This window comes from Panthera tigris, chromosome A1 (genome assembly GCF_018350195.1).
Source record: "Panthera tigris isolate Pti1 chromosome A1, P.tigris_Pti1_mat1.1, whole genome shotgun sequence".
NCBI lineage: Eukaryota > Metazoa > Chordata > Mammalia > Carnivora > Felidae > Panthera > Panthera tigris.
The window spans coordinates 230,877,781-230,901,329 of record NC_056660.1 but is presented as its reverse complement, the minus strand read 5'-3'; the positions used below and the strand labels follow the sequence as shown (position 1 = coordinate 230,901,329).

The window sequence follows — 23,549 nt, the reverse complement described above, 5'->3', positions numbered from 1 at the left end:
CAGAAGAATGGGCAAAGCTCTTCCCAAACCATCAGGGGAGTACTCTGGAGAAAGAGAAAGGGCATTACTCAAACATATATCATCTATGAATCTACGAAAGCAAGTGTGAAAGTATACACTAGACCTAGATGGGACTAACCAGACATAAGGAAGTTGGCTTAAGAAGAGGAAGAAGGAGTTCAACTGGCTTCTGAAACCTCAGACAGGACTTGGGAGGTTCAGGCAAAGAATATCCAAGATTTAAATGGCGTGCCTATAGTAGCGGGCAGAGTGGAGCTAGGATTCATACAAACGGGCTGGTACATGTTGATCTATTGGTGAAAAACCTTCCAGTACATTCAGTGGGACTTCATAATGAAGAAGCATAAGCCTTAAAGCATTAAGAACTGGAAAGAGTGACAAGACATGTTGCAGTGTGTGGCTGAAGGGGACAGAAAAGGGAAGTTAGAACCGAGGGCAAACATGAATTCACAAAATCACCACATACACTGGAGAAACTAAATTGCTACGTATTGTCAGCCTGTTCAGTTTACGTAGTGACCTGGGAAGGGAAATGATAGCAGATGACCATTCCACAACGTTTTTGTTCTATGTGGACAGAAGCTGCACATGCTTAATAAAAGTCAAATGACACAACTATGTTTCTGAAACATTCCTGTACTCAGTTTCCCCAACAGTCTAGCATTAACAGAGTTTATCAATCTTTCTTTAAATGAATTTCCCCGCATGCAAGCACGATGCGTACTGAAATAAGGATGTAAAATCTCTAAAGTAAAACTCATCTGAAGAAAGTAGGAGAGAACATTTCCTAACTTTTTTTCTTTTTTGTAAATAAATTTTTTTAAGTTTATTTATTCATTTTGAGAGAGACAGAAACAGCGTGAATGCGGGAGGGGCACAGAGAGAGGGAGAGAGAGAGAATCTCTCTCCCAGCACTGTCAGCACAGGGCCCAACACGGGGCTCGAACTCACAAAACCTTAAGATCATGACCTGAGCCAAAACCAAGAGTTAGACCCTTAACTGACTGAGCCACCCAGGCATCCCCTAACATTTTTTTTTTTCATCTAGTAGGACCCGATTCAAAATTATCATCTACTACTGTCTTTCTTTTTTAACTGTGTGAGAGCTAAAAGGATACCCAACTCTCTTGTCACAGTGAAATGAAAATTTATTATGTAATTAGTTTAGGAAAACACATATTACATGCATAAATAGACATCATTATAATCATCATATTTCACTGTAATAATATTTGAGACTTTAAGGGATATCATCAAATAAAATTAATTTCATTTACAATAAATGAAGCATAAGATACGGAAAACTTTACTCAGCTGCATTCAAGATCTAGCAATTCACTGTGAGTAAAAAAAAAATTACTTTCATCAAAGATAATAGTTTTTCTCTAGCTCTTTTGCTGATGCCTACCCAATATATTCTCTCTAAATGGGCATAAAATTTTAAAATGTCCCTCTGATTCGATTTTATAACACAGATCTCCATTCAGTGTTTGAAATATCATGGATCTTGCATAAATATTAAGATGGAAATATGTCCATTTTCAAATGTTTATAAGTCATTGGCTTCATAAATGCTTTTGCCATCTACTAACCATAACATAAGACCTTGGTAACATTCTTTACTAGAAATCTACACGCAAATGCACCAAGAAACTCATCCAAAAACCTCAGCAAAACCAATGATCTGTTCATTAGAAAAATTTATATATATATAAATATATATATTTATATATGTATAAATATATACATATATAATTACATATATGTATGTGTATATATATATATATGTATATATACATGTGTGTGTGTGTGTGTGTGTGTGTGTATATATATATATATATATATATACACATACACACCAGCCACAGGTAATCATTCACAACCAAGAGAAGAATTTTCATATGAATCAGGGAAGGGTTTTGAGTTAGCAGATCCTGAAATTAATCCCAGCTTTGTGATTGTACCTTGGGAAAGTTACGTGACTTCTGTTTCTCAATTTTATCTGTTAAATGGGACTAAAACCTTGCAGGGTCTCCATCATGACCAACACAAGATTCAAAAACCACCTAGTACAGTGCCTGACACAAAGAAAGACTACTCTAAATAGTACACCACTTCACAGATGGCTGTTCGATAAATATGACACTGCTTCATAGATGAGTCTCAATCTTGTGTAACTCTTTACCACCCAAAGCTCAGTCAACTTGATAAAAACAGAGGAGAGCTGATCACCACGAGACAGGATGGATCTTTAAGCAGGTAGACATTGGACCCAAATGAATCTGTGACTTCTATTTTTCAAATGAGAAATCAACCACCACTTGATTTATCCAATAAGTGCTTCCCATAAGTGATTACTTTTAAGAAGCAGCTTTCAGAAAATGCCTTCTTTACACAGGATTTCATTACTGAATAACAAAAACCTTTGACCAGTACAGAGGAAGCTGTACCAACCATAAGAACTGGATTTCTCAGTGTCTAGGGTTCCTCACTTACTAGATGGGAGTGCTACATAATCCAGCGACGATGGTCACTGAACACAGACACCTTGCAGCTTCAGGGATGTCAAACGATGGAAGGAAAGGAATCCACACACTTTGTGACACACACAGAAAACAAATAAGGATCAAAAAAGTAATAATAAACCTAGAAGAGCTTAATTTAATGCAATGCATGTGTTGGAAGATGAAAAAATAGCATCTCGTTAACATTAATTGCATTAAATTCAGCATTTTTATAATACTTTTGTCCTCTTTTTTTCTTCCAGTTGGCAAGGTGTCAAAAGGGAATAAAAAGTCCTTCCAGATGGTTGGTCTAAGCAAATTGGGTGGAATTTCCCTTTAAGTAAAAAGGGAAATATATGCATTAGAAGCCCTGCAGAGCACCTATCGAATCAAAACGACTACTGTCTGCATCGTTCTAATTCACTCACTGGTTTATGGCCTCGCTCTATTTCAGGGAGTTTCTCAAATACACATTACATTCTGCAGTGCTAGAGCTGGGATCAGATCTCCAAGTTAGTTCAGAGATATACACTGTGAAATCTTCCCCCGCTAGGCAACTGTCTTCTTTGGATCACAGCTGAGAAAGTACAGCAGCAAAATAATAGTAATAATAATAATAATGATTTTTTAATTGCATTCTTTCAAGGGCAACTCTAAGGTATGCTTACTCAGCTCAATAAACAATGTGGGTTGGGGCACCTGGGTGGCTCCATCGGTGGAGCGTCCGACTTCGGCTCAGGTCATGATCTCACAGTTCGTGGGTCCGAGCCACTGACGGCACAGAGTCTGCTTGGGATTCTCTCTTCTTCTCTCTCTCTCTGATCCTACCCCACCTGCGTGTTCTCTCTCTCTCTCTCTCTCAAAATAAATAAACATTTAAAAAATAAAAATAAAATCCAGGAGCACATAAATGAGGGGTAAAAGCTTGAATTGGAAATACAGGGGGTCAGGGAAGACAGAGATGGCGGCCGTGGCCATCCACTCCAACCCTTTTCTGATTACTGCTAACTACAGGATAAACCTCAAAGCCATTACTCATCAAAGGCAGGCCCCACGCTTCCCGGCACTTAGATCCAGGTGGAAGCGAGCCTCCAGCAGCCTCCACGAAAGAGACAGCAAACGCCACTGTGGCATCCTGCTTGCCAGCCTCCACTCAGGGCTATCTCCCTGGATGGAAGCTACTGGCATGAGGTCAGGAATCCTGTCAAAGGCAACATGGAAATAGCACTGCATCAGGTCCAAGGCCTGGCGTTCACAGATATGTGCTAACACAAGTACACACAGTGTTTTCGAGACTTGTATTTGTCCTGTTTCTAATTTAGTAGAGTGTGTTTCGACCAATAGTTCAAAATCAACGGTGCTGTTATGCCCTCTGCCTGGGAACATTTAGCAACGTCTGGAGACAATTTTGGCTGTCACAACTGGGGGACACTACTGACATCTAGCGAGTAGAGATTGGGGATCCTGATAAACATCCTGTAACACACAGGAAAGCCCCCCCACCCATCCCGCTAAAAAGAAAGAAACTATCCAATCCAAAACGTCAGTAGTGCTGAGAATGAGAAACTCCGCTTTAGACAGATTTTTTTTTTTTAAGATTCAATTAAGGGGCGCCTGGGTGGCTCAGTCGGTTAAGCGGCCGACTTCGGCTCAGGTCATGATCTCGCAGTCTGTGAGTTCGAGCCCCGCGTCAGGCTCTGTGCTGACCGCTCAGAGCCTGGAGCCTGTTTCAGATTCTGTGTCCCCCTCTCGCTGACCCTCCCCTGTTCATGCTCTGCCTCTCCCTGTCTCAAAAATAAATAAAAATGTTAAAAAAAAAAAAAGATGCAATTAAATAGCTTATGCATTGTAAAGAGGAAAAGAATTGCTAAGACCATTGCCGGATGTAATCATCAGCCCCCTCTCGAGATTCCAATCAAAGTCCCGCCACTTACTGGAAATTCCCGCTATGCAATAGGAAATGTCCTTTATCATCCACAGGTGACATCTGCTCTCCCGAGTCCACAAATACTGAGAGCGCACTAAACGGTAAGCCGCTAACCACTGAAACTTTTCTTAGCTCCTAAAACAGGAAGCCTGGTATAGTCATTGCACAACTTCCTAATTACTTTGTATACACTGTGCAGATTCACTCTTTCTTCTGCCACGTGAAATACAAGGGAGGCAATTTACATACCGCGTTTCAACTCTCCGCTGTATTATTTTAAGATGCTGCTGCTTTTATTCTTTACCCGTAAGAAGTCACACTAGAATAAATAAAAACAGTTGGACACGATTCACAGACAAGTTTTTCAAAGAGCGCATTCTTAACATCATACGACTTCTAATTAAATATGCTATCCTACGGGATTGTGTATGCAGAACGTATTTCTCACTTCCACTTATGCATATCATCTGCTTTGTTAAAACTTTTTTTTTTTAATTTTGCACATAAATCTGTATTGATTCAAGTTTTAAGTGGGATCCCATTTTGTACATTGTTCTCCACTGATTCTGGTTATTCTTCAGCACTACCTGTAATTTGCAAAATAGCAATGGACCCTCGCTTCTTGTACCTTTCAAACGTAAGGGGAGTAAGGATGACCAGTGAAGGTTCAGTTCACCTGATTACGTAACTGCATTCCTCCCTCTTGAGGCATCTTCCTTCACTCTCACACTATTTCTTAATCACCACCGATCCTGGGATCCACACATCCTGTGCCTACTAGCCATTCTGATTGATAATCTCATTTTTAAATTATTTATTAAATTTCTCCTATCTTGGTTCAGGCTTATGTCATAAGTTATCATTGACTGGGGGGGCTTAAACAACAAACATTTATTCTCACAGTTTTGGAGGCTAGGAAGTCCAAGATCAAGGTGTGAGCACATTTGGTGTCTGGTGAGGGTCTGTTTCTTGGTTCCCAGACTGCTGTCTTCACTCTGGGTTGTCCCGCGGCAGACGGGGAAGAGAGGTGGTGAAGGAGAAAGCCATCCGTCTTGTGTTTCTTTTATAAGAACACTAATTCCATTTATGAGGGCTTGGCCATCATCTCCCCAAATCGCCTCCTCCCAACACCATCACATTGGGGGTTAGAAATTCAACATACGAACTTCACAAGGACACAAACGTTCAGTCCATTATACCTCCCATATGCAAGATAGAGAAAATAAGGGCACACTTTCCATCGTCCATGTTCCTTGCCTCTGTAACAATGTTATTTGGTTCCAGTGGGTAATTACCAGAACCCTTCCTATGACTGCAATCAATTTGCTTGCCATTTGCTAATAATTCTTGCCACCCAACAGGGGTGTTCTTTCTCCTTATCACACAACAACTGCCCCTATAGATGACATACACTGAGGCACACTAAGCTGTAATCTCCCTAGGAATGGGAACCCTTATATCTATGTCTTTATACACCAAAGAATACTAAACTAGCAGTAAACACAACTCCCGATGTCAATGAGAACATGTAATGGGGTAGAAAGTCCCAGAGACTACCATTGGTGCTAAGAGGGACTCAGAGAGGTAACAAGCATCGTAACCATTCGGGATAAAGTAAGGACAAAGAGAATATTTAGCCTGGACGGCTCAGTCAGTTAAGCATCTGACTCTTGATTTCGGCTCAGGTCCCGATCTCAAGACTCATGAGTTCGAGACCCTTGTCGGGCTCTGCACTGATAGTGTGGAGCCTGCTTGAGATTCCCTCTCTCCCCCTCTCTCTTTGCCCCTCCCCCTCTCGTGCTCTCTCTCTCTCTCTCAAAATAAACAAACTTAAAAAATAAAAAGGAACGTCTAGCCAGACTCTGTCTCACCTGGAAGTAAGGACAGAGGCAGAGAAAGGACGGTGCAAAGTCCTCTGCACAGTTGTGCTAAGAGAGGAAAAAATACACCTCTGAGCTGAGGATCAAAGGGGCCAAGACAATGCCAGTCTTCAGATGATGACCCTCCAGCTGCCCCGATCCCTAAGCAACCTCGCCCGTCACTATGCCGACCCACGGGGTCACAGCAGACCACACACCAGCCTGCCGGTGCCCTGACAGCAAGGATCCCTGTTCCCGGGGCCCACATGCACGCGACACGCAAGGGAGATTTACATGTCCGTAAGCGACACCCAAATGACTTCTGTTTGTTCACCTCGGGAGCCTTCCATGTCCTCAAGAATCCGTGTACGACAAGATATGGAAAAGCTCAAGGAGACCTATACAGAACTGGCCAAATCAAATCAAGCTTTCAGAAGACAAAATCAGGAACAAGTTTTGTGAGTCTGTAGTGTCACAGGGAGAAAAGCCAAGACTAGAATAGGTGCTTTCTGATGTGCCTCCCCAAAGCCCTATTCATACACCCGCAGCCAAACCACTGGCCCAGGATGTGCTCCGCGGGGGCCCCGGACACCACCCTGATTCCAGATGAGTTCTAATAAAGGAGGGCGTTCGTTCCGGGCAACACAATCCCCTTTCTCCTCGGTGCTATGTGCTGGTGCACACGCACGTGTTCCCTCGGGAACCACAGGCAAAGCACAGGAGCCCTTCGGATGGCGGAACTCATGGAAACTCATGGAAACCCTCATCTTTGCCACTGGTTCATGGGTATGACCCCATGCAAGTTATTCCTGCTCCGTTCAGCACCCCACCAATTTTCCTCCTTAGAGGTAACAGTGGTGGCCTTCGCCAGCACAGGGGTGCTGGGAGGCCGTATTATACTCAGTCCCTCTGTTTATACAACACCTCTTAAATCAAAACGTAGGCATTTACCAGTATAATTTACCTTAATTATAGTATTTGCCATCACCCATAATGCACAAGACAACTATGGAATTTGCACACATGGAAAAGGAAACTGGAACGGAGGCAGCATTTTTTTTTTTCACTTGTCCAGGGTTACTCCCATGCTGGAGAGAAGGGGAAATATTAAATATATCAACTACCGAAGGGCAGACTTAAGGATTTCTAATCCACTGCTAGTGAATGTTTATCTCCTAAGCAGAGGAAATTTAAAAGGAGAATGAATGTTATCAGAAGACAGAAAGGATTCCTCACATCAGGAAGCAATGGTCAGGGGAGTAGAGGGGTCTATATCCCTTGCATGAGTTACTTTAAGCCCTTGAAAGAAGTTCAAAGGCTCTCTGAGACTCTTACTTGTAACCAGACCTCTGCTAAGTCCAGAACAGTCAGGTTGGAATTCATGCCCCCAAATACCCACACCTTCATACTTTTGCAAGCTCAGTGCCAATCAGGACCATTTTTTTTTTAACTTATTTGTTTATTTTGAGAAAGACAGAGAGAGCGTGAGCAGGAGCAGAGAGAGGAGAGAATCCCAAACAGGCTCTGCAGTGTCAGCACCGAGCCTGACTTGGGGCTTGAACTCACAAATTGCCAGATCATGCCCCGAGCCAAAACCGAGAGTCGAAACCAAGAATCGGTTGCTCAACCAACTTAGCCACCCAGGCGCCCCTCACAGGACCATTTTCTAGAAGCTGCTTCTCTTCTGCCTACATAACCATTGTTAACAATCTAATAGACACGCTTCTAGATCTTTCTCCATTGTTCATCTCATCACGAACACATGTATATAGACTTGGAAGAGGGTCTTCCTGCTTTATAAAATAGGGCCTACTTTTCTCACTGAATATTATAAAAATCTCTTCAATTTAACCAGATTTAAATGAATCTTTACATGGATGCACCATATCTAAGGCATTCTTATAATCTAATCGATACACAGCCTTTAATTCTTGATATGTACTCAACATGCAAGTTGTTTTTTGAGTGTGTTTTGCGTTTTGGTTTTGATTTTGGGGGTTTTTTTATTGGTTTTTTTTTTGTTTTTTTGTTTTTTTACAGGGGTCACTGAAAGCAATGCTACTATATAAACCCCCAAATACACAGACCCTTCTCTATGTGTGCTGGCGTTTTTACTTTTGTAATCTGTATTCCCAGAAGTGGTACTACTGGGTCAAAGGGTTTGTATATTTATCGTAGGAACTGTCAGACTGCTTTCCCCAAAAATGTAAGCAATTCACATTTCTGTCAGGAATGGGTGTGAGTCCCCTTTATCAGCATCTCTACGAGTAGTGTTTTTATTTTTCCTTTCTCTCTCTCTCTCTCTCTCTTTTTTTTTTTTTTTTTTGCCTGTCAGAAAAATGGCATTTCACTATCCTAACAGTCACGGATGGATCATCATTTCATGTACTTACTGGACATCAGAATTCACTCATATTTGGGCGCCTGTGTGGCTCAGTCAGTTAGGCGTCTGACTTCAGCTCGAGTCATGATCACCTGGTCTGTGAGTTCAAGGCTCGGGCTGGGCTCTGTGCTGACAGCTCTGAGTCTGGAGCCTACTTCAGATTCTGCTTCTCCCTCTCTCTCTGCCCCTCCCCTACTCATGCTCTCCCTCTCAAATAAATAAACTTAAAAAAAATTTTTTTTAAATTGACTCATATTCGATTCCCTATTCATATCTTTGCCCATTCATTTGAAGGTTGTTCAAACCTGTATAGATTAGAGATATATCTATCACATGTGTTGCAAAATACTGTCTCTAGGTAATATTTGACTTGTTAGATTGTTTCTATTATCTTTTGGCATAGATTTTTCTTAATGACAACCAAATCACATTCTAGCTTTTCTGTTGCCAAAGAAGAGGAAGAAATAAGCAGAAAATTCCCAGTCTGCGGCTGCTAAAATTAATACTAGAGATCCAGTGAAATGTAAACTTGAAAAGAATCCAGTGTAAATAAAATGACATGTCCAGAAATGCCTTCCTTCTTCACCATCAGCACAAAGGCTGTCCCTACCCTTCCCTGGCCGACAGGAACTCCATGGCACAGAAAGTCACTAACGTGGCTGGTCTGATGCCACGCGGTGGATGCCACGAATGGGCCACTCTGTAATTCCAAAATCTGGGCAAGGCATTGCCCAGAGAGCTTTCAGCTTCCAGTCCTACTCTGCGCTGACCGAAGGAGGGCTCCTCGAACAGAACACACAGGGATCCCACAGGATACGTTTCGCCCAGAACCCGTCTCCAGCGTGGGGAGAATCCGGCACCCTGAGAGGGGAGCAGTGGGCTTGTGCCTATGAGACGGGGTGAATCTGGAGGGAGGACGGACTCTCTGTTCCTTTAAAAATGGTACATGGAATCTTTTTCTCCACCTTAGGGATAAAGCAAAAAGAAAGCTAACAATGGGGTGTGCCCACCAAAGAACGCGGTTCTTTCATTTTCGTTAAGAGTTTTTGTTACCCGGTTCTGCCATCTCCCAGCATTTTGCGAGTGATCATGTCATGAGCTTTTCTGCTAGGTGGTAACGATCATTCCACCTGGCCCTCCCCGGCATCTTTCAGGGTCACTGGCTTTTTGTATCCTGTTGAATTTTTATCAGACTAGGATGGCTATCGACAATAACAGGAGATGTTTTATGGTGTTTCTAATCCCAAAAATGGCGGAATAAAATTAGTCTTAAAACCGACAAGGGAACCCCCTTTCACCTCCCTGACCCCATCCCAAAGCCTGGGTCAGCTATAAACCTTGTTATAACCTCAGGTGAGGTGTTCTCGGGCCTCACAGACAGCTGTGAGCAGTCATCAAAAGCCCTGATCAGTTGCGGTAAGTTCCACCTTGATCTTCTGCTGCCCTCCGTGAGCTCTGCCTCCCCCGTTTGAGAAGAGGCATCAGCACGACGCGTACACCTGAGATCTGGACACCACGGTGCAGCAGAGAAGGGAAACCACATGAGAATTCAGGCTGACCGTGACGTAAGGTGCTGCGGGTTTGCTTCCGACCCCCAACCGACCTGTTCCAAATGGCACTCCTGAGAGGTGACTCTCCATCTCCAAATATAGCACTCATTTTAAAACTCGGATCTAGTATAGACCACAGTGCCTACAGCTGAAATGGCAATGCGGTACTGTAGACTTCGATTGGGCTACGAGGGTAGATCCTAGGTTAAATATTCGGGAAAAAATTCAACAATAATAATAATAAAGGGGCCAGGAGGGTATTCGGGGAGGTCATGGGTATGTTGACGTCCCTAACGCTCACAATGGCTTCACAAAGTCATCAACGTAGGTACATATACATTAGATACAGTCTTTTTATTGGCTTTTTGTCAGTCCATCGCACCTCAACAAAGTGAGATCTTGGGACACCTGGGTGGCTCAGTCGGTTGAGCGTCCAACTTCAGCTCCGGTCATGATCTCACGGTTCACGAGTTCAAGCCCCTCATTGGGCTCACTGCTGTCAGCGCAGAGCCCGCTTCGGATCCTCTGTCCCGCTCTCTCTCTGCCCCTGTCCCACTTGTGCTCTCTCTCTCTCTCAAAAATAAACACTGAAAAATAAATGAACTTAAAAATGAGATCTCTTAGGTTATGTATGTGCTACTTTCTATACGTTGGCATTTGACCCGCGAAATGATCCACTGGCAAAAATAACTTACTCTTCAGTTGAGCTTATCTATTTTAACCATGGCTGGGTCACCGTGCCTTACAAGTTCGGTGTGTCCTTTCCACAGAGCTCTCAGTGCAGATGCTGGATGCTGACACCCATTCCTTCTCAGCGTCCAGCCCTGTATCCTGGTTTACGGGAGAAGACAGCTGCCTGAGGGAATCTTAATGGCCAGTGTCAATCTTATTTTCACTAAGCACGAGAAGGGGGAGCTTTCAACTGTGCATTAATAAGCCAGATGCATTTCTCTCTGATAGAAAATCAAAGTTCTAAGCCACTGATAAAACTGATGACACCCTGGGCTTCACTGCCTTGATCCTCTAACAAAAGGTGTGAACGATGCGAGCGGGGTTCACTAAACTCCTCAACTGAAATCCAACACTGAGTGGCTCTCTGGCCTGCATCACTATTCCCTGTGTTGTTATTAAGACCACGTCTGGTCTCCTACCCAGCACATTGTGAATGTTCACAGAGATTGATTCAGTCAACAGGTGTGCTGCCCGGAGCCAGAACTGAGGCCAAGAACATGAAATATGGCAGCAAAAATACTCGAAGGGCCTCTTAAATACTGACCTTTCACTAACCCAAGGTCCCCAGGAAAAAATGATATAATAATTAAAAGAGCAGGAGGAGAAAACAGTAGGGCAGATTTTTATGTCAGAAGGTAGCATTTTGGTAACAAGGAAAACTGGCTAGATCGTGAAAACCCGTGTCTTGCCTGGCCCCGAGCCTCCCAAGACTCAACTGGGGAAGAGACCGCATTTACGAAAAACAGCCTGAACTGCTGCTAACTGGAAGAAAAAAGGCAAACTAAAAGCTGACAAGAACTCCCATGGCAGACTTCACTGTAAGAACCCGACCTTATATTCTCTAGAACCAAAATGGCATTTGATGTTACAACCGTGGAGAATTCTGCTGCTAAGATGTGAAAAGAAATCTCTCTCAAGGGGAGAACTACCTTTGGGACTTTTTGTCACTTTTAAGATCACCCCCGAAGTATCAAAGCACTACACTATCCAGTGAAATACTATGAAGGGCTCTCCAAAGATGCTAGGACTCTCCCCACGGTCCTGTCTGCGGCACCCTCCGGGGTCCTAGGGGAGAGCCCTGGACTTTAATACTGTGGGTATGCCAATGATTCCCAACTATTATCTCTTGTTCCAATCATTCCCAGATAGTCCGGACTCACATAGCTATCTGCCCATTCTCTCCAACTGGATGACCAATGACACCTGTCAACCTAAAATTAACATGGCCCTAGGAGAATTCTTGTTTTTCCCTCTAAAACCTGTGCCTGCCCCCACCCCAGGACTTCTGTCTCAGTAAATGGCCCACCATCCACTGAATTTCTCATGTCCAAAATCCACATTCATTCTTAATTTTTCTTCCTCTCTCCCCCAATGCCCAAGCCATCAGAGTACCATTGACTCTGCTTCTAAAAACATGCCAAACCCATCTAGCGTTCTCCATCTCCACCAATAACCCCCTGATCTGTGCCACCATCACGCCTTACTCAGTCACGTACAGTGACCTTCTAGCTGGTCTTCCAATGGTAACTATAACAATTTTGAATGACAATTTAAAAACGCAAACAAGGGGTGCCTGGGTGCCTCAGTCAGTTCAGCGTCCGACTCTTGATCTCAGCATGGGTCATGATCTCACGGTTCACGAGTTCAAGCGCCTTGTTGGGCTCTGCACTGCAGTGTGGAGCCTGCTTGGGAGTCTCTCTCTCTCCCCCTCTCTCTCCGCCCCTCCCCTGCTCTCTCTCAAAAATAAATAAATACACTTGACAACAAATGTTTAAAAAAATGCAAACAAAATCATGACCCTCCAAGGTTTCTACCAAGGCCTCTCAATGCCCATAATGAACATCCATTTTGTGTCCTGCCCTATAAAAGCCCTACACGCTCTAACTTTTGCCCACTGCTGCGATCAACCACAACACTCTCGCCTTCTCACTACACACAGGCCAATCCAAAGCTGTCCCCTACTCACTATCACATGAACCCATCCGAGTTCTCTGCACAGCACTTACCACTGCATGCCAGCCTTCTTACTTATTGTGATATAATTTTTGGTTATCGTCGAACTGTCCCACCTAAAATGTATATGCTCCATGACAACTGGCTGGGAGCCTGTCTTCTTTACTGGTGTATTTCCAATGCCTGAAACAGTCTTCTCCGCTGTATGTGCTCAGTAAATGTCTGTTTGGTGATGAAGAGGTGGGACGGATATAGGTTATTTCACCTTGCCGCTTTCCTTGCCATTTTCAAGAAAAGGGGCTGGTGTTTTACGTCAATAATAGAAACATAATTTCCAATCAGACATTAATTGGGATGACCGTGAGTCCTTGATGACCCCCACATTCAGGAAAAGATGCTTCAGGGACATTTGTTTATACAGATGTTTATCCATGAGGGATCTGTGTTTGAGATTAACCACCAATCATGTGTTTTCCGCAAGAAAATTACACAGTGAGAGTGGGTTCCAACCCTCAAAATATCCACTAGCTCAGTGAAATAAAACCAAGACACTATTTGCAGAAACCTATGGTAGCTTTAGTTTGCACTATTGAAAACAGGCGGGTTCTGCTTTACAATTCTTTTCCACAATATTCTGCAACGGGAGCTACCTCGGTGACCTTCACAAAATATAGGGGGTGAAACTCACACTGAATGAAGAAGTGATATGTTATCCACTGGCTCTGCCATCCGGGTAACCTTGGCATGACCTAGGCAAGTTTCTTAACCTCTCTATGCCTCAGTTTTCTCATCTCTAAACCGGGGATAACATTAGAACTGGTTTTTGTATGGCTGTTAAGAAGATGAAATGATGTAAGTAGGGCAGTTATGCCAGTGTCTGGGATACAGGGAACACTCTAGTGATTGGAGCCGTATTATGAATTATTACCAGTGGTTCATATAATGTTTCATATTATGAAATGTTGGGGAAGCTTAGTTCAACTTGTATTGTCTTTGCTGCATTATGAAGGACTGTTGAATGGCTGCACTTGTGAACTCGTCCAAGCCTTCCTTCAGACCCAAACATGGCTGAGTACCAATGGCAGGGAGAGGTGTTCTAGGAATATTTACACTGTGCACTTTCTACATGCAGGGAACTGGCCTGGGCTCAGGCAAAGGAGAAGAAGCTACTCTAAACCAATCAAGTCTCCACAAACCATGCACTTGTGGGTAATGTTACTTGCACGTGTATCTATCCGACCAGGTACGATTTAAGAAAACAAAAATCACTTTGCAAATGCTCTGCCATGAGACAGTCTGTGAATAAGAAAACAAGAGGCGCTTGGGTGGCTCAGCCAGCTAAGCGTTTGACGCTTGGTTTCAGCTCAGGTCATGATATCATGGTTCATGGGTTCAAGTCCCACATCAGGCTCCATGCTGAGAGCAGGAGCCTGCTTGGGATTCTCTCTCTCCCTCTCTCTCTCTGTCCTTCCCTGTCTCATTCTCATTCTCTCTCTCTCTCTTTCAAAATAAATACAGAGTCAAAGCTAGAATATATATAAGACACTGATGCGCGGTTCACTGAAGATACTTTAGAATGAGCACTAATCAAGGAAGTATGTGGTCATTCACAAGCTTCACTCGTTCCTTCTTGTTTGGCGCCTACTGTATGCCTGGCCTGTGGATACATCCTATCTGATGCTCCCGGCTGTAAACACAATGGCAGCATGTTCAGGGATGGCTGATAAAAAATAAGGTCGGTGACTGTCCACACTGTCCAGTGAAAAATGTGTGTGTGTGTGTGTGTGTCTGTGTATGTGTGTGTGTACACGTGTGCGCCCACATCCACATGTGCTTGTAGGACCGAATTAGTGAAAGATCATTTATTCAAAAGAAGCTGAGTAGCCATGGTTTTCCTCTATTTGGTGGATACTTCAGTAGCTCTCAATTACTTTACCAAAAATTCATAACTAAGCCATAAGGTTAGGCTACAGCACTCTGTTTTAGACATTTATTTCATGGATTGCAACCGTGACTTAGTGGCCTTTGTAAGTCGTAATAATAGTGTGATCTCTGTCTACATCTATATCTATAAACCTATATACCTATACATCTACATGTATATATCCGTGTCTATATCTGTATCTATGCCCGTCTATATCTATACCTCTATGTCCATACACTTACCTCTGTCTACGTACATCTTTCTAGATCTATGGCTTTATCTACATCTATCTATAAATACAATTATATATACACACATACATACATTCAGCTAACGCAGATTTGTGCTCCCAGCATGGCAGGGGCTCCATAAAAGACACATCAATGTTGTTTTTTGAACATGCACATTTCGATAACTAATTTACAGGAAACACGACTTCGGGGTTCTAAGCTTGGCTCAGCTCCATGACCTTCCAGTCATGCCATGCTGTGCTATTTTTACATTTAAGAATATGTACTCCTTGAAGATGATACTGATGAAATTCTCTGTGATACTGACAGGAGGCCCAAATGCTGAGTTTAAGAAATGTAAATGCCAGGAAGGAACTGACATCCGATCCTACCACGCGGGGGTGGGGAGCCACTGGTCTCGGTGCTATTTAACTACAGTCACCTTCTTTTTACGACATCTTCACACGTTATAGACAGCCATTAGGGAGAAGGAGACTTTGGAGAAGGATACAGTATGAATAACGTTCACTTATATTGGAAGATGGCAAAGACTACTCCGAAGGCAGTAGACCAGACTATTCAGGCTGGACAATTTTGGGACAGGCTAGAATGGCTTCAGCAAATCTAATTATTTAATTATTGTAAATTCATGAAACAAACATCTTCAATGTAGCACATTTTTATTGCACTCTTAAGGACCATTAGAGTTAAGTTATGTTTTACAAAAAAATTCAGTCTAAAATCACTTCATTAAATACCACATACGTAACGAGCGGTTATTGCGTGCCACAGTGTTAACTACTGCGAAGATAAACACAATCAAGCCAAGGGCTTCACAGTCTGGAGAGAAGACTATACATATACAAAAATAACACAGTGAATCCGACTTTAAACTGCCATTGTGGGGACATGCCCAAAAGTGCACGGACACAGAGGAAGTGCAACCTAATTCATTTGATCGTGGAGAGGCAACAGAGGTTCTAGAGAGGTAACAGGTGAACTAAGAAATAGTGAACTCGCAAATATTGATCCACCTGATGATACTGGGAAAATTATACCAAACATAGCAAACTCTATTTGGAAGTAGAGGGGAAATAATCCCATCCCTTCGTTGTGCAGACAAGCTCATAGACTTCCACGTCTGTGCCCAAATTAAAAAGAGAGTTTTTCTCACCCAGTTTGGAAAATCCCAAGAGATCTATCCATCTATCCACCCATCACCCATCCTCACCTCTACAAATCCATCCATTCAACAAATAATTATTGACAGGTTTTTACTTCTGGGGCTTTTCTCCATGCCTGGAGATGGACCAGTGATCAAGATAAGCAAAAATCAGGGGTGCCTGGGTGGATCAGTCGGTTAAGCATCCAACTTTGGCTCAGGTCACGATCTCGCGGTCTGTGAGTCCGAGCCCTGCATCGGGCTCTGTGCTGACAGCTCAGAGCCTGAAGCCTGCTTCAGAATCTGACCCCCTCTCTCTCTGTCCCCTCCCCAGCTCATGCTCTGTCTCTCAAAAAATAAACGTTAAAATTTTTTTTTTAATAAGCAAATATCTCTGCCCTCATGGAGCTTACACTGGGGGGAGGGCAGGGGAGGGCAGAAATTATGCAAACGGGAAGGATGGTGAGAAAGAGGTGAGGCCAAAGCACTGAGCCCAGGACTCCTGTGGTTGGAGGGCAAGGGGATGAGAGTGGAGGAAAGAGGAAATGGCCAGACATGTTTAGGGATCGCACCAGAGAAACATGGTACCCGGAAACCAGATGAGCAAAATGCTTCAAGGAGGTGGGAGGGAATGCAGCTGACTGGCTGACTGCCAAGTGTGATGCTGTGCAAGTCTTGACTCTTAGGGTCAGCAACATGGCTGTAACTGGTGACCTGAAGAGGCAGTAGTGATGGAAGACTGAGCAGTCAACGTGGGTTCAAGAGGAACTGCAAACACAGGAATTAAGGACAAGAAATACAGGCAAGTGCTTTTAAGGGTTTTTCTGTTAAAACAAAGAAAGGAAAAGGAAAAGGAGAGAGAAAAAAGACAAGAGGAAAGAAAAGAAAAGAAAAAAGAAAAGAAAAGAAAAGAAAAGAGAGAAGAAAAGAGAGAAGAAAAGAAAGGAAAAAAAGAAAAGAAAGGAAAAAAAAAAAAAAAAAAAAAAAAAAAGAAAAGAAAGAAAGAAAAAAAAAAAGAAGAGAAAAAAAAAGAAAAGAAAAGAAAAGAAAAGAAAAAAGAAAAAAGAAAAGAGACATGGGTTGTAGCTGAGGAGAAATTAAGGTCACGGGTCATTTTTTTTTAAGGTGGTAGATGTGCCCATTCTTACTGGAAAGATCCAGCAGAAAGGGGAAAATAAACACTTATGATGCCGGAAAGAAAGGGAAGAATAATTTAAGTGTTATCCTGGAGTGGGAGAGAAGGAATGGGGTATTGGCGCCCCAGCTGGGGGCATGGCCTCAACTAGAATTAAGTCAGGGTGGCCACCAGGTGAGACGGGTGGTTGGCCAGCTTGAGAAGGTACCTTTCTTTCAGGCAGGAGGTGGCTTTCTATGGAGGAAGGAGGAGCATTTCTCAAAAGGAGCCTCTGAGCTATGAGCAAAGCAGTCACGTCCCACAAAAAAAAAAAATAATTTTTCTAAGCTTGATAAAAACTTAGCTGTACCCACCTAATTTGTGAATGCTGGAAATATAAAATCGGATGACTATTCTTAGATCCTGTCATATAAAAATACAGTGGTATTTACTTCCCAGAATCTCCTGACCATCTTTCCAACCTTTGCTTTTGCTGCTTCGGTTTAACCAATAATGGGTACTGTCCAAACTTTAAGCAAAAGCAAATGAAGCAAAATGACTCTGATCCCTTTGTGGCCTGGAAGGCTAAAAAAGACACAAACACACATGAAAACCACATGAAAAGCTCCAGTGGATAAAACATGAACTGATTAGGTTTGCAGCCCCGAAGCTATAGAAGCCTCTCCAGTACGCTGATCTGGAGGCTGCAACGCAGGAAAACCCCAAGTCCCATGAAATTTAAAAATCCAAACACGGGGTCATATTTAGACCCTTAGGAAAGTTCCGCCAAAAAAGATCTTACGCACAGTTTAATCAAGGGGGCAGTATCCTTACATGCACATGTAAATCTTCAAATCCAAGCAATTAACCCCACACACATCTGCCCCTCTACTGGGTGTGTGAGAATGAACAGCACACGCAGGCCATCCCCATCCTGCCTCAAACACGAAGCAAAGGGAAAAAAATGGATCCTGAACTTGACCACACATCTGTGATTCACAAATATTTATAGTGGTCATAAAACCAGAACAAAACATACTTGGCAGGCACTCACCTACACAAACCAGGAAAAGGGCCAAAATCCCATACGAGAGAGAAAGCAAGGTTTCCCCCGCACCATAATGGGCATTCTGACGCATTCTAATGTGGAGAGTGGAGGCAGACAATTGACCCATCAGTGAACTTGGGACACTGCATGTGACCAAGCAAATCAGACCTGCACAAGCCTCTCCACATCACCTCCTGGAGATTTCTCCATCAGGCTGACAAGGCAACAGGACAGGAATAATAAGGAATGGAGTCCACAGCTTTAATATTTCTGATACTATTAAGAATGACAGGCTTAATCTCTCTCCTAAAATACAACCACTCAGCAGGTCTAAGCAAGTGATGCACCTGTGTAGGTGCATAGAAATGCACCACAAATAACACAAAATAAAATCCCAGTCAGCATGATGGCCCCAACTGAAACACTGAGAGCAGCTCAGTGAGCACGTTTGTTTTCCTATTCAGTCTTTTTCTCTCCTAGAACTCAGTCCAGTGTCTCACTGCCTGTTCCCACTCTCAAAGGCTGTCCTTTCACTTTCCTTATTTTACAGCCAAGAAATCTAGAACACCAGGAAAAGGAAAGCTAGAGACCTGAGTTGTCTCTGGATCCGTCTTTGGATCTGTCCAAAGCCAGGTTAGTCTCCATCACAAAAAGAGAAACCTAGCTAATCCTCTATCTTCTGGAACATACAAACCATGAAACCACTGTTGCAGGCACATGGAATTCACAATTAGGTTAATATTTTAGGTGAGTGCTCTAAACTCAACAAGTGAGGACACCATCCAATACGTACGTGATTCGACCAGCGCTGTCTGTCTTGCACTCAAAACACACAACATTTAATGCAAACCCCAGAAGTTAGGCACAAACAAGAAACAAGAGGAAAAGCACTGTGATGATGTCTTAATCATATCCAGCCTAATGCGTTAAGTTCTATTATATAAAAAGTACTGATACGGAGTTATTAAAAATATAGGTAAAAGCTGTATAACATCTCAAAATGCAAAACTAAACCTTTCCCTAACCAAAAGAGGATTAATAAAAGAAAGTATTTCAGACGTCTGACTGTAAACCTGATTTCTATTTGCAGGATGAAGCAATGTACAGCTGAGACCCCCTCGTTCATACAAAGATTTTAATTGAACATTTTCATTAGAGTAAAATTGGAGGTTGATTTTTGTCAGTGAAGAAAAAGAAAGGCAGGCTATAACTATGAGATAAAATACAAAGTGCAGGATCTATTTTTAAATAACTGACTGTTCTATGAATTCCAGGGATGAATATTTGTAGTAATAGCATGAGAAAGGAAAGGAAAAACCTTACTAAATCCCTAAGCACTGGATGGTGTCATTATGAAAAAATATATATATTTGACAATACTGAAATAAACTTCTTTAAATTTAAAACGATAAAGTCAACAAGCTAATGAAGTGGAAAAAAACTAATGACAAAGAGTTAGTATTCTTAAAAACAAATTCTGTTAAAATCTATAAGAAAAGGGCTGAATTTCAATAGCTAAACAAGCATAAAGACAAACAGTTCTCTCACATATGTATGTTCCCTCTCTCCTTCTTTCTCAAAGTAATGGCTAATTATCACACAATTAAAAAATAATCAGCCAAATAACATAATCAGTAAATAATGAATCATAGAAAAAGAAAGGAATACTATCGAATCGACACAAAAAAATTGATGATGACGCTCAGTGATAGAGAGGTTTTAGCAAAACAAACTCTCTCACATATTACTGGGGAAGTATTAATATCTACAACACTTTGCAAAGCCAATTGGCGATCTTATTAAAACTGCTTGGTTTTGAAACAGCCAACAGCAGCTATTCTGACCTAATGAATGATTGAACCTGGAGTTAAAAGAAAGCTTGACAAGAGTGGCTACTATTATTCATGAAGCATATACTTTATGTGCCCAACGTCTCGTCTTCACAATGTAGCTCATAGTGTGAGCTACACGCAGCTGGAAAGCAGGGTTAGAATCCGGGTGTATGAGTGTGTACTACCCCCCCCTTGGCATGATTGTCTCGGCACTGTCCGTGGGTTTATTAACCTAAAGTAATATATATGTCCAGCAAGAAAAGAAGCAGTAAATTGCATTACAGTGTCTTTACATGATAGAATATTATAATGCATTAAAATGAGATTTATTAACATTTTTGGTAATAATGATACATCATCATATGCATATGATAGGAAAAGTGTATAACAAGTGAAAAAGCAATCATGAAAAATTTTATGTTTACTGTTATTTCAACTCTGTACATTCTTTATCAAAAACATACTGGGGCGCCTGGGTGGCTCAGTTGGTTAAGCATTGACTTCAGCTCAGTTCATGATCTCGCAGTAGAGTCCCATGTCGGGCTCTGGGCTGACAGCTCAGATCCTGGAGCCTGCTTCAGATTCTGTATCTCCCTCTCTCTCTGCCCCTCCCCCTGTCGTGCTCACTCTGTCTCTCTCTCTCTCTCAAAAATAAATATAAAAACTTTTATAGTATATATATAAAGACTGCATGAAACGACAACGGTGTTTGTCTTTGTCAAAGTCATTATGGGTGAAAATTTCCCTTTCTTTTACATAATTTCTTTTTTTTAATGTGTATTTATTTTTGAGAGAGAGACAGAGCGCAAGTGGAAAAGGAACAGAGAGAGAGGGAGACACAGAAACCGAAGCAGGCTCCAGGCTCCGAGCTGTCAGCACAGAGCCCAAAGCGAGGCTCAAACCCACAAAGTGTGAGATCATGACCTGAGCCAAAGTCGGACACTGAAGAGCCGCCCAGATGCCCCCCTTTTTACATAATTTTTATGATGAGCATTCACTTCTTCCTTTCTTTTTCATTCTTTATTTTTTTAGATTTTGAAAGTATAATACTCCTGAATAATTTTGAGAGTGAATGTGTGACTCAAAAAAAGGCAAGCATCCTCAAACCTAGAGATAATCCATTTAGAGTTTGATACATATTGATACATGTTCTAGTAGACTCTATAACACACATGTATTTATGTGCACAGATTGTGTGTGTGTGTGCGTGTGTGTGTGTGTGTGTAAGAGGAATGGAATTTTATTAAATATATTATTTTGCAACCTGATTTTTTCCAGCTAATAAGGTACCATTATATGGCTTTCTGTTATTATCTAAATGTACCTTTTTATATTATTGCTATTAAACTATTTGGTTCTCCCTTGCCCATGTTTTTTGATGATAACCAGTCCAATCATCAGATAGGCCTTCAGGTGTCAGAAGTATCCTTCTGTAAGAAAAAGTTAGGTACGCAAAACACACAACCATCTCGTGTGATGCGTGTGGCAAAGGAGATCGCCGTGTTACCCCGCGATTTAACTATGTCAACTTTGTTCAAACTTGACTCTTACTAACATCTGGTTTTGCTCATAATAAAAGAGAAAGATTTGGTACCGGAGCACTTTTGAGCAACACAATTATCAGACAGCCCAAAATCATTGCATGTTTGCCCTAGTAAGTATAAGCAAGAGTATGTTTAAGGGTACAAAATAAAAATGTCACATTGAGAAACAGTACAGACACCAAGAGAGGCAATGCTATCTGAACCTATTTCGTAAAAGAGCTATACGTTCTAGACTAACAAAATACACTGAAGGAACAATGTTTGTCAAGCCTGCTTTGAGCAAAGCTGTCGTCTAGGGGCTGGAATCACATTAATACACTTGGGTGGAGCACTGGACACTAAATGCACTTACTCTAAGGGGTAGGTTTTGCAGTTACAGTAGACTTCATTAAAAGTCACTTACGAAATCTGAGCATCCAAGCTAAATTCTGTTAAAGAACTCATACCTACTGGCCACTGAAACACACTCGTTCTCCCCAGTGGCGTGAGGGCTTTGAGCATTGTAAGTGTGCAGATCAGGGCTCAGGAAGCTACAGCCTGAGGGCCAAATCCAGCTCAGTGGTCTTTGTAAATAAGGTGTTACTAGAACATAGCCACACGGCCACATTTGCTCATGTACGTCTCGTCCGCAAATCCTAAAATATTCACTACGCCACCCTTTTAAGAAAAAGTTTGCCCTCTCCTGATTTAGATTGCTGTTTGAAAAACAAACTTCTTAATACTTATTGTGAGCTTTTCTTTTTTTTTTTTATGATTGTGGCCTTCTCCTTAAGGACAGGAGTATTTCTAGTAAGGGAAAAAATTAAAAAGCGTGTCTGCCTTATTCTCAGAAGGCATTGCTAGTTCTGTGAGGCAGTACTCTGTTAGGGTTAAGAACATGGGTTCAGGGGCGCCTGGGTGGCTCATTTGGTTAAGCCTCTAACTTCAGCTCAGGTCATGATCTCATGGTTTGTGGGTTCAAGTCATGTTGGGTTCTGCACTGACAGCTCAGGGCCTGCTTGGGATTCTCTCTCTCCCTCTCTCTCTCTCTCTCTCTCTCTCTCTGCCCCGCCTTCTCTCTCTCTCTCTCTGTCTCTCTCTCTCTCTCTCTCTCAAAAATAAATAAATAAACATTTTTTAAAAAGAAAAAAAAAAAAGAACATGGGCTCCAATTCCATCTCTACCTCTGACTACCTGTGATCTCTTGAGCAGATTACTTAACCTCTCCATGTCTCGGTTCCTTTCTGAAAGCCTGCTCGTTCACTGCCATTTTTAACAGCAGAGGCAAGTGTTGCCACGTCATAAGCTATCACACTCTCCATCTATACAACCATCGGTTTCCTCGTTTCCCATTGAGGTGTCTGACTTACCAAGGAGGGAAGGGGGGGAGCGTTTCCTCGATCATGTATCACACTAGGGATCCACAGCACCTGCACTCACACACCAGCACTGCAAAAAAGAAGAGAAAAAAAAAAAATAGATCCTATGAGTCCATGTTACAGGAGGCTGTGGTCACTGTTTACCAATTCTAGAAAGTTCCATTAACGCCTTGCACAACCAGCGCAAGCTGCTTTAGCAGTGAAGACTGAAAGCAAAGCGACCCAGGACAGCTTGGAAATCACAACACCATGATCCTAGTCTAATATCCCACGCACCAATGGGTCTCTCTCTTCAGAAAATTAGAAATAAAAATTCAAATGCGGTCAACATATGCAAACAAGTCCCATGAAACGACCAAAAGGACCATCATTTCAAACCCGTGTGAATTACGTTAAGCATTGTGAACA

At 42.3% G+C, this 23,549-nt stretch overlaps 1 protein-coding gene across 4 annotated transcripts in view; it reads right to left on the bottom strand.

The window, feature by feature from the left end:
- The window catches only part of SEMA5A (semaphorin 5A), a 473,593-nt gene that overhangs the window by 342,125 nt on the left and 107,919 nt on the right, over positions 1 to 23,549 (bottom strand). For 3 of the 4 annotated variants that reach the window (XM_042997660.1, XM_042997674.1, XM_042997662.1), the window contains exon 2: positions 23,133 to 23,211. The exons of the other annotated variant lie outside the window; for it this stretch is intronic. The gene's annotated coding sequence lies outside the window, so the exon portion shown is untranslated. The remainder of the gene's footprint in view (positions 1 to 23,132; positions 23,212 to 23,549) is intronic. 4 annotated transcript variants of the gene reach the window in all.